The 18,785-nt window shown below is 40.7% G+C and overlaps 2 long non-coding RNA genes across 2 annotated transcripts in view; one reads left to right on the top strand and one right to left on the bottom strand.

Annotated features, from left to right (window-relative positions):
• The window catches only part of LOC103280079 (uncharacterized), a 69,091-nt gene that overhangs the window by 35,623 nt on the left and 14,683 nt on the right, over window positions 1-18,785 (top strand). The gene's annotated exons all lie outside the window — the stretch shown is intronic.
• On the bottom strand, window positions 168-10,176 carry LOC134295984 (uncharacterized). The gene is made up of 2 exons (XR_010002519.1): window positions 9,951-10,176; window positions 168-505 (listed from the first exon to the last, which is right to left on the bottom strand). It is a non-coding gene; the product is annotated as an uncharacterized LOC134295984 (long non-coding RNA).

Consider the following 18,785-nt stretch of genomic DNA (forward strand, 5'->3'; position numbering starts at 1 on the left):
CAACAAAAGGAAGAGAAGCCCGAGTTGTAGAGGGCCAGAAGTGACTCATTTGCAAGACGAAGCTCATTTTTCTAAAAATGCAGGCATTCATTTCTCATCCCAGTCTTCTACTTTTCTTTTTCCAAAACCCAAGACTGGTACAACAAAAACTTCACACAAACAAGTGGTAAGACTGTATGTACATTGTTTTAATCAGATAATTTTTAAAAAACAAAGCAGTGCCCAGACACTTTTGGATTAAGCTGAAAAGTAGACGGTCCAAACCACTATTCTAATTTCCTCCTTATTTCATGATAGAATGGAGAACTGTAAGGAAGTCTGTTTCTGAACTGCCCAGATTTTGGGAAGCACCATAGCTTTGACTCCTCTCAGTCCTTCTTTTGGCAGCATTTCAGTCTCAGATGGTGACAGTTACTGATCTCTACTTCATTGGAGAGGCATTGGACATTCCGGCATACTCCTTTTTTATTCCAGCAGAGCCTGACAGGTAAGTTCAAACTGGATCCTAAACCAAGGAAAACAGTCATAATTAGCCATTCTTCAGCCTTCTAAACTGTATAATGCAATTTGATGCTATTTTAACTGGTGTGGCTCAATGTTGTGGAATCCTGGGATTTGTAGTTTGGTGAGGCACCAGCATGCTTCCACGATTCCATAACATTGAATTAATGGTTGTGGTGGCTTTTATTTCAATAGGATGATGAATCTGTTCCAGGTTTTAGCCTTTATGTGTATTTTACAGAAATGTTTTGATATGTATCTTTTACAATGGCACAATGGGTTACATCCTTGTGCCATCAGGACTGCTGACCGATAGGTCAGTGGTTCGAATCCGGGGAGATCAGGTGAGCTCCCTTTGTCAGCTCCAGTTCCCCATGCGAGTACATGGGAGAAGTCTCACACAAGGATGGTAGAACATCAAAACATCCAGGCATTCCCTGGGCAATATCCTTGCAGACAGTCAATTCTCTCACACCAGAAGCAACTTGCAGTTCCTCAAGTTGCTCCTGACATGAAAAAATGGAACTGCATTTGTGTTTGTAGGATTTTTATAATATTTATGTATTTTTGACTGTCCTGTGGCCTGCCGCGAGCTGTGGGGAGAGGCGGGTAAGAAATAATAAGAAACCGACAAAACCATTGATCATATCCTCAGCTGCTGTAAGAAAATCGCACAGACAGACTACAAACAGAGGCACAACTATGTGGCCCAAATGATTCATTGGAACTTATGCCTCAAGTACCACCTCCCGGCAGTAAAGAACTGGTGGGATCACAAACCTGCAAAAGTATTGGAAAATGAGCACGCAAAGAAACTGTGGGACTTCCGAATCCAGACTGACAAAGTTCTGGAACACAACACACCAGACATCACAGTTGTGGAAAAGAAAAAGGTTTGTATCATTGATGTCGCCATCCCAGGTGACAGTCGCATTGACGAAAAACAACAGGAAAAACTCAGCCACTATCAGGACCTCAAGATTGAACTGCAAAGACTCTGGCAGAAACCAGTGCAGGTGGTCCCGGTGGTGATTGGCACATTGGGTGCTGTGCCAAAAGATCTCAGCCGGCGTTTGGAAACAATAGACATTGACAAAATCACAATCTGCCAACTGCAAAAGGGCACCCTACTGGGATCTGCACGCATCATCTGAAAATACATCACACAGTCCTAGACACTTGGGAAGTGTTTGACTTGTGATTTTGTGATACGAAATCCAGCATATCTATCTTGTTTGCTGTGTCATAATAATAATAATAATAATAATAACCCCCCCGCAGGTGCCACCTTGACGTGGTGGGGGGGCTTAGCTGCTCCAATGATGACTGAGGGCTGTGCTGGCGGTAGTGTAACTACCGGCAGGTCCAACCAAGCCAGAGAGGCCTCAGCTGAGGAGCAGAACTAAGAGCACCTAACCCATTAGCATTATGGAGAATCAAACCCAAACGAAGTCTATACTGGCTCGGTCGTCGCCCAGGATAAAAAGGACCGCGGTGGATGCTGCTGATTCTGGACATCCATCGACAAGTGGGCTACGGAATCACCAAACCCCAAATGAACAGTCACAGAAGCGGCAAAAATATACAATGCCAGAAAACCGCACAATTATGAAATGCTATTACAAATCTGAACCTCAAAGGCGTGGCTACCAAAAAAGGATGCATCAGCTATGGAAACAAGAGTACCCTGACTCACAGATAACAGAACCCCGACTGGCTGACCAACGAAGATTCATAATCAGAAACAAAGTGTTCAGTGAAGTTGAACTCGAAGAAATCCAGAAAATTTGCAAAGTAGATTACCATCAGACCACAGCACAGACAGCAGCAGAGACTCCAGCAACACTTGGAATGGTGGAACAGATTGAACCAGAAGAAAGTGTGGCGCTTTTGCAAGAATTTGAGGAACCAGCACTTGAAACACCCGTTGAACCACCAGGAACCTTGACAGCAAGACAACAAGAGCTCAAGGATAAGATCATGGCTCATGCTGCAGCAAATGCAATAAGACAGCGGCTCCCAACTCTAAAAACAGTGCCCAAGAGACACCTGGCGCCTCTCATGAAAGATGTGAATGCAGCACTCTCCACTGTCCAAATAACATCAATTGAACAAACATACCAGTTTGCCTACAGTGCAGCAGTGATAGTAACAGAAGAACTTGGGCTCCTACAACCAAGGCAGCTCCAAAGAAAATCGACTGGAAAACCAAAGTGGAAGGTCAGGCTAGAGTTGAAAATCAAGAAACTTAGATCAGATGCAAGTAACCTGAAAAATATGAAAGAGAGGAAACTGAAGAATGACAAAATCAAGCAATACCTGATCCGAAAGTACTGGCTGAACACCAGAAAAATTGAAGAAGCTTTGGAAATCGTGAAAGAACAAATTACAGCAACAGCCAGAAAAATTGAAAGGTATGAAGCCAGAATCATCCAGTACAGACAAAATCAACTGTTTCAATCAGACCAAAGACGGTTCTACCAGAGTCTGAACCAAACAACAGACACAGTAACCATAAAGCCAGAGAAAACTGCAACAACAAAGTTCTGGAAAGAACTTTGGGAAAATAATAAAAACTACAACAAAAACGCTGGGTGGATAAAGGAGTTTGAAGGAAAATTCTCACAGAACAAAATGGAACTGATGGAAATAACAACTGAATTGATCAGCAAACGAGTGCAAAAAGTCAAGAACTGGACATCGCCTGGTAGTGATCAACTTCATGGATTTTGGCTCAAACATCTGATTAGTTTACATGGAAAAATGGCCCAACAATTCAATGAGATGCTGCAGAAAGGAAGTATCAGTGAATGGCTAACAACTGGAAGAACATACCTGATACAAAAGGATCCAGCAAAAGGAGCAGCACCAGGAAACTACAGGCCAATAACGTGTCTGCCCACTATGTTTAAACTACTGACTGGCATCATAGCTGACAGAATTCAAGACTATCTTGAAGAAAAAAACATCTTACCAGATGAACAGAAAGGCAACAAACGGAAAAGCAGGGGCACAAAAGACCAGTTATTGATTGACAAAATGATTCTGGAGAACTGTAAGAGCCGAAAAGCTAATCTTCACATGACGTGGATTGACTACAAAAAGGCCTTTGACTCACTCCCACACAGCTGGATCATCAAGTGCCTGGACGCCATCGGGATTTGTAAAACAGTTGGCACCTTCATTGAAAACATGATGGAGCACTGGAAAACTGAACTGTTTGTTGGAAATGAAAGCTATGGACTTGTCAACATCAGGAGAGGAATTTTCCAGGGAGATTCATTGTCCCCTCTGCTTTTCATTATTGCCATGATCCCTCTGTCAACAATCTTACAAAAAACAAATCTCGGCTATCAAATATCTAAGAATTCTCACAAAATTTCACATTTGATGTACATGGATGACCTGAAGCTATATGGGAAAACGGAAACTGAAATCCAGTCTCTGACCAACACTGTCCGAATTTTTAGCACTGATATCAACATGGAGTTTGGTTTGGACAAATGTTCGACAGTGGCATTGAAGAAGGGAAAAATCATTGAAAGTGAGGGCATAAATATGCCCAATGGCCAAACAATAAAGTGTCACCAGCCAGAGGCCTATAAATATCTGGGCATACTACAGCTGGACAACATCAAGCATGAACATGTGAAAACTGTGGTCAGCAAAGAATACACACAAAGGGTCAGAAAAATTCTCAAAAGCAAGCTCAATGGAGGCAACACCATCAAGGCCATAAACACCTGGGCCATACCTGTCATAAGATATACTGCTGGCATTATAAATTGGACACAGGTGGAACTGGACAATTTGGACAGAAAAACAAGAAAACTCATGACCATTCATCATTCACTGCACCCTCGCACCGGCTATATCTGCCTAGAAGATCAGGGGGCAGAGGACTCTTACAAGTAAAGCAAGCAGTCAAAGAAGAAGAACATGCCCTGGCAGAATATGTCAAGCAAAGTGAAGAACCTGCTTTGATTGAAGTCAAAAATCAGAAACTCCTCAAAACACAGCAGACAAAAAACCAGTACAAGAAAACCGCACTACAAACTAGAGCTGACAGCTGGCACAACAAAACACTGCATGGAAAGTTCCTTGACAAAATTGAAGGAAAAGCTGATAAGGAGAAGACCTGGCTCTGGCTCACGAATGGGACCCTGAAGAAGGAGACAGAAGGCCTGATCCTTGCAGCCCAGGAGCAAGCCATCAGAACAAATGCAATTAAGGCCAAGATTGAAAAATCAGCTGATGACCCAAAATGCAGACTGTGCAAGGAAACCGACGAAACCATTGATCATATCCTCAGCTGCTGTAAGAAAATCGCACAGACAGACTACAAACAGAGGCACAACTATGTGGCCCAAATGATTCATTGGAACTTATGCCTCAAGTACCACCTCCCAGCAGCAAAGAACTGGTGGGATCACAAACCTGCAAAAGTATTGGAAAATGAACATGCAAAGATACTGTGGGACTTCCGAATCCAGACTGACAAAGTTCTGGAACACAACACACCAGACATCACAGTTGTAGAAAAGAACAAGGTTTGGATCATTGATGTTGCCATCCCAGGTGACAGTCGCATAGATGAAAAACAACAGGAAAAACTCAGCCGCTATCAGGACCTCAAGATTGAACTTCAAAGACTCTGGCAGAAACCAGTACAGGTGGTCCCGGTGGTGATGGGCACACTGGGTGCTGTGCCAAAAGATCTCAGCCGGCATTTGGAAACAATAGACATTGACAAAATCACCATCTGCCAACTGCAAAAGGCCACCCTACTGGGATCTGCACACATCATCAGAAAATACATCACACAGTCCTAGACACTTGGGAAGTGTTCGACTTGTGGTTTTGCGAAACGAAATCCAGCATATCTATCTTGTTTGCTGTGCCATACAACGTTGTTGTGTTGATAATAATAATAATAATAATAATAATAATAATAATAATAATAATAATAATAATAATAATTAAAGGGGCTGTCCAAGGTTTTGAGCAATTTCACCTTCTTGGACAGCTAGCTACGTATTTTAAAGTTCAGGAAAAAACTCAGAGTGAATTTATTGTTTTTAGGGATGATTCAAAATCCCACATCATTGCAGTGTATCCCAAACAGCTGGCAGGAAAGTTATGTTGTCCTTGTATTATACAATGCTTGCACTGATCACCAATGCAGCAAAGTGCGTGTGGATCAATGATCAATGTGGTTATCAAACACTTTTGTGGTAATAGTATTCATATAGAGTCATCCCTCTACATTTGTGATGCTGACTATTGTGGATTTGATTATTCTTGGATCTGATTTTAAATGTTCTCTCTCAGCATATCGAAGTTCTGCAGTGGGACTCTATAGTCATCTTCCTCCAATCATGAAGGAAGACTCTAGACCCATCAATGTGATTTCTAGCAGAGGTTGACTGTAGTGTTGTGCTGGGAAGCCTAGAAATTCATAGAGAGATGGTCTCTGAGGTTTAAAAATTAGCAGTTTCTTTATTCATGATATTCCACTTTCACAGGTAATCTTTGTCTACAAACACAGCAAATGTGGATAACTGATTATATTATCTAGTCCAGTGGTTCCTAACCTTTTTTTAAAAAAATCAGGGACTACTTGACCAGGGACCACTCTCCAACATTAGTACCAAAAGGATTACAAATTAGTTTTTGGTCAACTTTAGATTTGGTTTGGTTATTTGGAGTGCTGATTCAGAAAATTGCATTGGATAGACCACATCAGCTCTAGTTTCTGATACAGAACATTTGCCATCCAGTAGTCACCATCTGCTCACCTACAGAAAACCATATGTAATAATCTAGAACTGATGTGGTAGTAGTAATATTTTGTGGGTAGCCAGCCTCTCCCCTCCCAACATCCCAGTTGCCTTGGCACTATAAGAAAGTTTCACGAGACCAGTCGCTCTCATTGCCATGTGGTTTCGAGGCAACAGTTTATTAATGGCTGCGGACCATATTTTTGTTCTTGGAGATCACTGATGGTCTCTGGACCACAGGTTGGGAACCACTGATCTAGTGGCTATGAACCAAATTGAGATCCAATGTGATGTAATGTTATTAACTAGTCCCAAGTACAGCTGGACGACTGAATCTATTGTTGAATTGTGCGTCAGGCTGTGACATAGGTCCTACCTGTCAGCTGGCAACTAGAGCGGGATTTCTTCAAATCCATCCAATCGTGATTTCTTTTCTGCACAATAATATTTTTGTAGGACTCCAAGTATATAGTTTTATCAAATAGAGATAGAAACCAAACATTTACTGATAACAAATCAGCATCTGAAAGGCTTGCTAAACAGGGTGATTTTCCTTTTGTTGTGGAGTACAGCTGAAGCATTTTCTGCAGAGTCCACTGCAGAGTCATGTTGCTGCTAACTGGTTGTGTAAATGGGGATAGTCAGAAACCCTTTACTGTTGCCATTTTTTTTATCACCTCAACGTTTATTTATTTATTTATTTATTTATAGCATTTATATTCCACCCTTCTCACCCCCGGAGGGGACTCAGGGCGGATCACATTGCACATATAAGGCAAACATTCAATGCCATAACATAGAACAGAGACAGAGACAGACGCAGGCACGGGCTGGCCTTGAACTCATGACCTCTTGGTCAGAGTGATTTGTTGCGGCTGGCTGCTAACCAACCTGCGCCACAGCCCGGCCTAAACGTTGAGCTAAAGAGTCTTATTTGAAAAGCAGAGGCTTAGAGTGACATTGGCACGATGAGGGCTAGGGAGGGGGAGATATTGCCTTCTCCTTTCTCCCTTTCTTCCTTGATCATCCCGTCACCCCCGTCAACATCAGATAATCACCTGCAGATAGGTAGTATCCACATCACAGATGAAAACTGCCATGACATAGAGAATGGAGGGGATGGTATCCGCCCGTCCCCAGGTCACCTGAGCCTTGGAAACATAGGAAAGCAGTGAGAACAGTTGCAGCTGATTCTGTTCTGGAACTGGCCCAACTGTTCATACTGGCCCAAAGTAGAAGGCCGGAATATGAGTATTAACAGAGGACAAGGCTGCATGAAGGGGATGTTACCCCCAATCAGCTCCACACAGCATTTGGCTGCCATGGAGCTGATCTGGGGCCCATCCAATCTAAGTCATCAGTGTAGATATGCCCCCAGTTTAATCCAGGTTAATTGGAATTCATAAAATAATAAAAGCATAAAGTTGGAAGAGATCATAAGGGCCATCCTGCCCCAAACCCTGTCCCAAACACACAAAGCAATCCTAATAGTTGGCTATAGAGCAGGCAGGGGCAAACTTTGGCCCTCCAAATGTTTTGGACTTCAACTCCCACAATTCCTAACCATTGGTAGGCTTTTGGGAATTGTAAGCATTGAAGTCCAAAACACCTGTAGGGTTGAAGTTTGCCCATGCTTGCTACACAGCCTTTGCTTTATAATTTCCAGAAAAGGAGATGCCACTGATTTCCCAGGCAGCATATTCCACTGCTGAATAGCTCTTACATTCAGGACGTTCTTCTAATGTTTAGGTGGAATCTCTTTACCTGCAATTTGAATCCATTGCTCCATTGCGTCAAGCAGCAGAAAATAAGCTTTTCACCTTTTCAATGTGACGTCCTTTCAAATATTTAAACATGTCTATCATGTCCCTTCTTAACCTTCTCTTCTCCAAGATAAACATTATCCGGCTCCCTCAGTTGCTCCTCAAATGACTTAGCTTCCAAACCTTTAATCATTTTGGTCGTTCATCTCTGGACACATTTAAGCTTGCCCATATCCGCTTGAATTTTTTTGCCCAAGATTGGAGACAGGATTATTCCAGCTGAGGTTTTACCAAAGACTTCACTTGATAAGACTATTATACTATTGATGGAGCCTAGAACTGCATTGGCTTTTTAAAACTGCTTTTGATTCATCTCCAGTTTATGGTCTCCTAAGGCTGGATTTACATTGTCATATAATCCAGTTTCTGAATCCAGATTATCTGATTTGAAATGGATTATATGAGTCTACACTGCTATATAATCCAGTTCAAAGCAGATAATATGGATTCAGAATCTGGATTATATGGCAGATCCCTTTCACATGGACTGGTTTCAGGCCAGGTGTCACCCATCTGATATTTGTGAATTTCATTTTTGTTACCTAAGTGAAATACCATAATTTTCTCCCTGTTGGAATTCATTTTGTTAATTTTGGCCCAGCTCTTTAATCCATGATGGTCATATTGGATTTTGATCCTGTCCTATGGGGTACTGGATATCCCTCCCAATTTGGTATCATCCCCAAATTTGATAAGCATGCCTTATATCAGGGGTCCCCAAACTAAGGCCCATGGGCCGGATGCGGCCCTCCAAGGTCATTGACCTGGCCCCTGTCCTAAACTTTAGATTTAGGGTTGACCTAAGTCTACCTGGTCTTTGGAGGTCTCTTTGCTTACCTTATGGTCTAGATGGACTTGGAAGGTCTCTTTGCTTAGCTACAGCCTATATGAGACCATCTAGATGGCTTTTGGAGGTCACTTTCCTTACCTATGGTCCCATGAAACCATCTAGATGGCCTTTGAGGATCCCTTTCCTTACCTATGATTTTATGAGATTGTCTAGATGGCCTTTGAGGGGCCCTTTCCTTACCTATGGTCTTATGAAACTATCTAGATGGCTTTTGAGGGTCCCTTTCCTTACCGATGGTCTTATGATACCATCTAGATCAGGGGTCCCCAAACTAAGGCCCATGGGCCAGATGTGACCCTCCAAGGTCATTGACCTAGCCCCTGTCCTAAACTTTAGACTTAGGGTTGACCTAAGTTTACCTGGTTTTTGGATGTCTCTTTACTTACTTATGGCCTTATGAGATTGTCTAGATGGTCTTTGAAGGTTTCTTTGCTTAGCTACGGCATTATGAGACCATCTAGATGGCTTTTGGAGGTCTCTTTCCTTACCTATAGTTTTATGAGATTGTCTAGATGGCTTTTGGATGGCCCCTTTCCTTACCTATAGTTTTCTGATGACCTTATGAGATCATCTGGATGGCCTTTGAGGGTCCCTTTTCTTACTGATGGTCTTATAAGATCAACTAGATGGTCTTTGGAGGTCTCTTTGCTTATTTATGGTCTTATGAGATCGTATAGATCAGGGGTCCCCAAACTAAGGCCCATGGGCCAGATGCAGCCCTCCAAGGTCACTTACCTGGCCTCTGTCCTAAACCTTAGACTTAGGGTTGACCTAAGTCTGAAATGACTTGAAGGCACACAAAAATAATCCTAATTTTGGACTATTTCATCCTAGTCCGGTCCCCCAACAGTCTGAGGGACTGTGAATCGGCCTTCCAGTTAAAAAGTTTGAGGACCCCTGCCTTATATCCTGTCAGTTACTGAACTGGACCTAACTGAGAGTCTGTTCATACCAGTGAAAGTTACCCTCTGAGCATAACCTTTGTTTTCCTCTTACCTAAAGAGATGAGTGTGACAGCAAAAATGACACCAACCAAGAGATTACAGATCCTCATGGCCGGGAGTTGAATTATGGCTGCTCAAAATGCATGTGAGATCAATGGCTTTTAAACAGCTGTCAAGGTTGGAGAAGGAATGGATTGAAGAATGTAAATCCTGTTCATGATGTTCTTTGGCCATCAACATACGAGGCAGGGGGAAAATGCCATTGTTCTCCCAATGGATAGAACATTACAGAGAGAGTGTGCCCAGCTTCTCTATTGGTCAAAGCAAGTCATGTGAAGCATCTGGAATGTGGCATTGTTTTAATTCATTTTTCCCCATAGAAGCAGGTTCCATTGGGCAAACAGTTGCGCAAATAGATCTACATTGTTCTCACATGAAAGGAAGATATACTGACATAATTAAGTTACAGTTGTACTATGTTACCCTTGTGGCAATACCGACATTGTGCAGCCACTTGGATATCTGGGAATATGTTTCCCATTTCTATAATCCACGTGAATCAAATGATATACTGAAGGAACTAATGAGTAGTTATAAACTTTCCAAGGACTTTCTTGCATAGAGGTGTCATTGAAGTAGAACTGTCACCTTTGGTGATGGTTTCTATTGCATGATGCTATTGACAGACAAAATTCATTAATAGGTTCTGATTGTGCCTTGGTGCTGCACCTATCCTACTCTCCCCATGTAGTAAAATACTGTATATACTTGAGTATAAGCCTAGTTTTTCAGCCCTTTTTTTAAGACTGAAAAAGCCCCCCTCGGCTTATACTCGGGTGAGGGTCCTAGTTGGCTTATATTTGGGTCAGCTTATACTCGAAAATATATGGTACAGTTATTATTTTCTCTATTATTATTGGTATTATTACATTTATTATTTTTCTCTATTATTGTTGCTACTATTACATTTATTTTACTCTATTATTATTATTATTATTATTATTATTATTATTATTATTATTACATTTATTATTTCACTCTGGTCTTATTAGTATTATTGCATTTATTATTTTACTCTATTTAATATTACTTGTATTATTTTCCTGTATTATTTATTATTATTATTATTATATGTATTATTTCACTCTATTATTATTAAATGGATACATAAGCACATTTACACTGAAGAAGATGAGAATAATGATTTGATCAGAGTTGGACAGTCTTATCTTAAATTTGAGCTTGATGTAAATATTCAAAAACATTTAACCTACTGATGGCTCAATTAATGTAATTTTATTGGTATCTATTTTTATTTCTGAAATTTACCACCCTCGGCTTATACTGGAGTCAGTGTTTTCCCAGTTTTTTTTGTGGTAAAATTAGGTGCCTCGGCTTATATTCGGGTCGGCTTATACTCGAGTATATACGGTAAATATTTTATTTTATTTTTGTCAATATTTTTTTACTAGATTTAAAAACCCTGGAGCAGAAGAACTATGGAAGGGCAGAGCTACGCACTAAACTGGAATTGCGACCATGGAAACTCAGATGATTGATGTATTTCAGTTGTGCAATGCTTGGAGAGGTGCAATACGAAGGATCATCAGCTCAGTAGGGCTGGATCTACACTGCCCTATATTCCAGGATCCGATTCCAGATTATTTGCATTGAACTGGATTATATGAGTCTACACAGCCAGATAATCTGGGATAAGGAAATAATCTGGAATTATATGCTAGGATATAGGGCAGTGTAAAGCCGGTGGTGCAGCCAGTTAAACCACTGTGCTGCTAAACTTGCTGACTGAACGGTCAGTGGTTCGCATCTGGGGGGTGGGGTGAGCTCCCACTGTTAGCCCCAGCTTCTGCCAACCTAGCCGTTCAAAAACATGTAAATGTGAGTAGATCAATAGGTATCACTCCAGTAGGAATGTAATGGTGCTCCATGCAGTCATACCAGCCACATGACCTAGGAGGTGTCTACGGACAAGGCTGGCTCTTCGGTTTAGAAACAGATGAGAAATAGAGAGAAGTCTAGTTGGACACAACTAGACTTAATGTCAGGGGAAAACCTATACCTACCTATACCTTTATCTTTACTTTTACTATGTAGATCCAGATTGGGTATCTTTTGGTATAGAAAAAGTGGATATAAATATTACTACTACTACTACTAAAAATACCACTAGCCCTGATCATGTGAATGTTGTAGGATAGTGGCATCATGCAATAAAACCCCTAGAATATTCACCTACAAAGGATGGAAAGAACATTTGTCATATTTGGAAAGTTGGCAAGCACGTTGACTACGGAGAGCCACCTCTCAATGAGAGTTGAATAGATAATTGAATAATAGAATCATGGAGTTGGAAGAGACCACATGGGCCATCAAGTCTAACCACAAAGGCAGTCTTGCCTCCTGCCATGCTGTAATATGCAATAATAATAACAATGAATAACAATGATAATAATAATAATTTTATTTACATCCGCTTTTTCATCCTCAAGGAGACTCAAAGCAGCTTACATTAAAAGCATTTCAATACAATTTAAATATACAAACATTAAACAGAATTAAATACCATTGATATTAAAAAATTCAGATGCTAAAAAGTACTGTGTATTTATCTGAAGTGTGACTTGGGTGCATCTACGTTGTCTAATGAATGCAAATTGATTCCACGTTGATTGCCATGATTCAATACTATGGAATCTTGGGGTTTGTAATTTGACGAGGCACTAGTGCTCTTACATAGAGAAGGCCAAAAACCTTGTATAACTACAACTTCCAGGATTTCACAACATTGAACCATAGCACTTGAAGAGGTGTAAAAATCCACATTCATTCTGCAGTGCAGATGCACCCTTGGATTCAAGATTCATGAATTCATCATACAGTATGACTCCTTTGTCATGGTATTAGTATCCATGGTTTCATTTACTCACATCTAATGAAATATAGGATCCTTAGGCATCTTCTAGGTCCTCCAAATGACCCCCCCTAAGTATTCCTAAAATCCTGATACCCCTTCTTCACCCTCCGTGACGTATAATTCTTATTATTCAAAAAGTGAACTTCTATTTATTCACATGAAGGAAGCCCAAAAGGCCATTAACCTGGTCTAAATAGGCTTCCAAAGAACACTGCATCCAGGAAAGAGAAAAATAAAATAACAAATTGATTTCAGTCATTCCTCTGCATTGAATTGCGTGTATTTAGGGAGATTATGTGAGAATGTCGTGTTAACTGACATCACTTTTCTAGCAGCTGATACACACACACACACACACACACACACACACACACACACTTTCATACAAAAATATTCCTGGGACATCACCAAACTACTTGGAGTCCCTTTTCAGAAATAATGTCACGAGACAAAGGCCGCTGCCTTCCACATCTAAATAAAATCCCACAATATCTGCTTTGAATTGGAATATGGCAGTGTGGATTCAGATAACCCAGTTCAAAGCAGATATTGTGGGATTTTCTGCCTTGATATTCTGGGTTACAGGGCTGTGTGGAAGGTCCCAAAGTTGGTTTACTAGAATTTAAAAGTTACTTCCAAAAGGGGTTTCCAAGTTTTATCCCATTCTCTTATCTATCCTAAGGTTTTTTTTTTTTAAGTAATTGAAAAGTCAGAGCATGGTAGTGGCTGCTGGATTCTATGGCTTCTTCTACACTGCCATATAATTGTCAGTGTGATTTGTTTATTATAGAGTGAAATGTTAGATCAAATGTTTGCTGCTTGGATTGTGCATCTGTGTTCCCGCAAGCTTTCCAGCAGCAGAGGAGTTAACTGCATGCCAGCCCTGATTGATAGTGAGTCAAGACTTCCGTTTCAACTACATGGATGGAGCATTCATCATAGACTGGGGAATATTGGGAGGACTTGTTTCTGATAACAGACTCAGCTGTGCTGAACAGACATGCCATGCTTTTCCCTTGCTGGGGGAACATGTGCCCGGAGTGTTATGGTGATTGGAGTTGTAAATAGCCTTGTATATAAATAAAGCCTAGTATCGCTAGGATCAGCAGATAATCAACGGCGTGAAGTGTCACTTTGTCAGTGCTACTTTGCAGAAACACAAGTGGTTTGACTGATGAGTGGAAGGTGAGACTCATCAACAAGTCAGGGCGAAGGTCGGATCTCATCTCTCCCTCTGAACCTGCCATGATAATGATATCCAGATTATCTGATTTGAACTGGATTATATGGCAGTGTAGAAGGGGGCTATATTTACTCTAGATTTTAGTATGATCTTCAAAGGGATCCAAGGTGTTAAGCCTTATTTCCCAAATGGTTGCGGCATCTTAGACCACTCCTTTAAAGTTCAGACTAAAACCTGGATTTGGTTCATTGCCTTAAAGATATAAGAACCTCTAACGGCCACTGCAAAAGTGCAAATATTGTACAATCTATATCAGTTTTCAACAACATAACAATGAAGAACAACAACAGAAAGACCAAATGTCATGAACATAAGGAACATATTAATTTTCCAAGTAATGTTCTGAATCGTTGTCTCATCCGAGTACTAATGTTCGAGGTGAACTTGGTTGTCTCCATCCATGGTCACCGGATAGTCACCTTTTTGAGAGGAGGGTTTGGTTCTTCCCTGAGGGCCTCCATTCTGCTTGTCTTTTGAGAACTCTTGGTGCGGTCTTCTCATGATGTTTCCAAAAAGTTGGAGAGGTTAAGCAGAATTTTGACAGCAGTTCTCAGGCCAAGTTTGGGTGGGCAGTAACCCCCATTCCCTACATAAGAGAGGAAGTATGAAGGGCAATCTGGAGAGAAAAACAGAAGGCCATGAGTGCTAAGAGCCAGCTTGGATTGCTGAAAAACAATTTATTCTGCACTAGAGAGCGAAGCTCCATCCATACTGCCAGGCCGTATATGGTCAATGTAGACTCATATAAAGGAGCCCCCGGTGGCACAGTGTCTTAAAGTGCTGAGCTACTGAACATGCAGACCGAAAGGTCGCAGGTTCGAATCCGGGGAGCAGAGTGAGCACCTGCTGTTAGCTCCAGCTTCTGACAGCCCGAGCAGTTCAAAAACATGCAAATGTGAGAAGATCAATAGGTACCACTCCGGTGGGAAGGTAATGGCGCTCAATGTAGTCAATTTGTAAGCCGCCCTGAGTCTCCCAGGGGAGAAGGGCGGGGTAGAAATACCAGAAATAAATAAATAAATAAATAAATAAATACTCATGCTGGCTACATGACCTTGGAGGTGTCTATGGACAATGCTGGCTCTTCGGCTTAGAAATGGAGATAAGCACCAACTCCAAGAGTTGGATATGACTGGACTTAACTTTACCTTTTTAGAGTCATATAATGCAGTACAATGCAGTTACATTACATTATACGAGTTTACACTGACCAAAACAATAGTAACAAAGGAAATACAGTAGAGTCTCACTTATCCAACATAAACGGGCCGGCAGAATGTTGGATAAGCAAATATGTTGGATAATAAGGAGGCATTAAGGAAAAGCCTATTAAACATCAAATTACATTATGATTTTACAAATTAAGCACCAAAACATCATGTTATACAACAAATTTGGCAGAAAAAGTAGTTCAATACGTAGTAATGCTATGTTGTAATTACTGTATTTACAAATTTAGCACCAAAATATCACAATGCATTGAAAACATTGACTACAAAAATGTGTTGGATAATCCAGAACGTTGGATAAGCGAGTGTTGGATAAGTGAGACTCTACTGTAGTGATGCTGTTAGACATCCTATTGAGCAGTTCCAAAGGTCTACACTGGAGAAGTCCATTTATAACTGTTGATATTCAGGATTATGATGGCAATCCTGGCATGACTCCAAATGCTCCCCTTTACCCACCTCAAAACCCAGCAGCTACACTGAGCAATGGAGATTTGATCTGCGTGAGGAAGGCAAAGACAAACTCCCTCTGAAAAAAACTTTGCCCCGGATATACCTATCCCATCAATGCATCAGCCACTAGCTCACTGCCAGCTCACCAACACAGCAAAGTTGAGATCCTCCATAACAGGTCCCCTTATCAATCTTCTGTGCCGGGCAAATTGTTGGGTAGCATGTGCCCTTCTTTGCCTGGCATTGAAGTGTGTCTTCTGCATAGCTGTGACCTGTGGGAAAATAAAGAACAGGGGTCACCAACAGGTTGTAGAAAACAGCCGAGATCTTGTGTTGTCGAAGGCTTTCATGGCCAGAATCACTGGGTTGCTGTGACTTTTCTGGGCTGTATGGCCACCTTCCAGAAACATTCTCTCCTGACATTTCGCCCACATCCTCAGATGTTGTGAGGTCTGTTGGAAACTAGGCTAGTGAGGTTTATATGTCCGTGGAAAGTCCAGGGTAGGAGAAAGAACTCTTGTCTGTTTGAGGCAAGTGTGAATGTTATAATTGATCACATTGATAAGCATGAAATGGTCTTGAAGCTTCAAAGCTTGCTTTCTTCCTGCCTGGGGGAATCCTTTGGTGGGAGGTGTTAGCTGGCCTTGATTGATTCATGTCTGGAATTCCTCTGTTCTGAGTGTTGTTCTTTTATCTACTGTCCTAATTTTAGAGTTTTAAAATACTGGTAGCCAGATGTTGCTCCCCAGGCAGGAAGCAGCCAGGCCTTGAACCTGCAAGGCCATTCAATGCTAATCAAGGTGGACAATTGCAACATTCACACTTTACTCCAACAGACAAGAGTTCTTTCTCCCATCCTGGACATTCCACAGATGTATAAACCCCACTTGCCTAGTTTCCAACAGACCTCATAACCTCTGAGGATGCCTGCCATAAATGTGGGCAAAACGTCAGAAGAGAATGCTTCTGGAACATGGCCATATAGCCCAGAAAACTAACAGCAACCCAGCTGAGATCTTGCATCAAGCAGGCAGTTTATCTTCACCCACTTGGCATTACATGGTGGTTGTACAATACTTCTTCATTCTGAAGAGTGATGTTGTGTATAATCAAATTCCCAAATACATGCGAGTTTACATTGACAAATGCAGATGGGTAAGGCACATGTGAATTAACACACAATGCACATGAGTAGCCATGGATAATGCACCACGATGCCCAATGGAGCTACCAACACAATTACATTTCTCATCCTTGAACTGAATATAGCCCATTTGCATTCAATAAAGAAGTCCAACTGCTTCTATAGAGGTACTGAAGCACATGTGCACAATGTGGATGCAATTCTGAGCAATTATTAAATAAACAAAAGCTGAAAATCCATAAAACAATAATATAATTTTTTTTAGGCTAACTAAAAGGCACAAAATACATCATGCAACTTCAACTGACGTCTTCATCAGACAAAATATATTTTAAAAATCATACAGGAAAAGTGAATTGTGGTGCCAGTGCTCTTTGGTAGAGAAGACAAAGACCTTGTAAAATTGCAACTTCCATGATTCCATGGCTATTGAGCCATGGCAGTTCAAGTTGTGTCAAACTGTATTAATTCTCCAGTGAAGATTTATCCCTATACTTTATCATTATTTATTTATTTTATATTTATTTCCAGCATTTATATCCCGCCGTTCTCACCAGGAAGGACTCAGAACAGCTTACACAATTGGCAATAATTCGATGCCGACAACATAGTTAAAATCACAACAATATATAAAATCCATTAAGAACAATTAAATACAATATAAAATATAAGACATATGGTTCATCCAAGATCCTCATGCTTTATCCATTAGTTTTTGAGCGATTGAAGTACTCTTTAGATGACCTAACTAAAACCCTGTCTCATGAATTATTGAATAGTTACACAGATTTACTTATATGTAAGTGCCGGATCTTAGATGTTAAGAAGTATCAGATCTGGTTAGAACTTGGGTGGGAGACTGCCCCCAAACAGCAAATACTATAAGCTATATTTCAAAGGAAGAAGTGGCCAAACCACTGTTCCTTAGAGAACCCCAGGAGATGCCCCTTTCGAATATTAAAAAACAGCTCATGAAAAGTGCAGTGTTTTCTTAATGCTCGTCTCCAACAACTAGCATTCAATGGCATACTGCTCTTGGGCATGGAGGATCTTCTTAACTTGCTTTGTGCTGCTCCTCACCTTAACATGCCAAAAAAGGTACAGGTTGGCTATCCTTTAACCAAAAATCTGGTACGATAGTGCACTTGGAGTGTTATGCTCCACATGAATGACACATGATTTTAGCAAAAGTGTGCAGCCTTTTGGCTCTCACATACAAATCTTGATTTTGGGCCTGAAGAAAGGGACATTTTGAAATGAGCGGTATGTTTTCAAAACACCAGAACCATGGTGGCACAATGGGTTAAACCCTTGTCCTGGCTGAACTGCTGACTCGAAGGTCGGCAGTTCGAATCCAGGAGACAGGGTGAGCTCCTGTCTGTCAGCCCCAGCTTCCCATGTGGGAACATAAGAGGGGCCAGAGTGAAGAACGGGGGGCCCAGGAAGACATCATACCAACCTAAGAGCCAGGAAAATAGTTCCATCTTGTCTCCTGTGCCACAGCAACATGCTATGCTAATTATATAATTATATAATTATATATATATTATAAAATTTATAATAATTTATCAATATATAATATATTGTATATACATATAATATTGTATCTAATGCAATATTATACTAATAATATAATACAATAATATTAATTATATATTATATATTAAATGCAATATTACTAATACAGTAGAGTCTCACTTATCCAACAGTCGCTTATCCAATGTTCTGCATTATCCAACACCTTGTTGTAGTCAACGTTTTCAATACATCGTGATATTTTGGTGCTAAATTCATAAATGTTGATGTTTTAAAAGGTGCTTTTAGGATGCTTTTTAAGATGTATTTTAAGATGTTTTTTAAAGATGTTTTTAAGATGTTTTTTA

This window comes from Anolis carolinensis, chromosome 1 (assembly GCF_035594765.1).
Source record: "Anolis carolinensis isolate JA03-04 chromosome 1, rAnoCar3.1.pri, whole genome shotgun sequence".
NCBI lineage: Eukaryota > Metazoa > Chordata > Lepidosauria > Squamata > Dactyloidae > Anolis > Anolis carolinensis.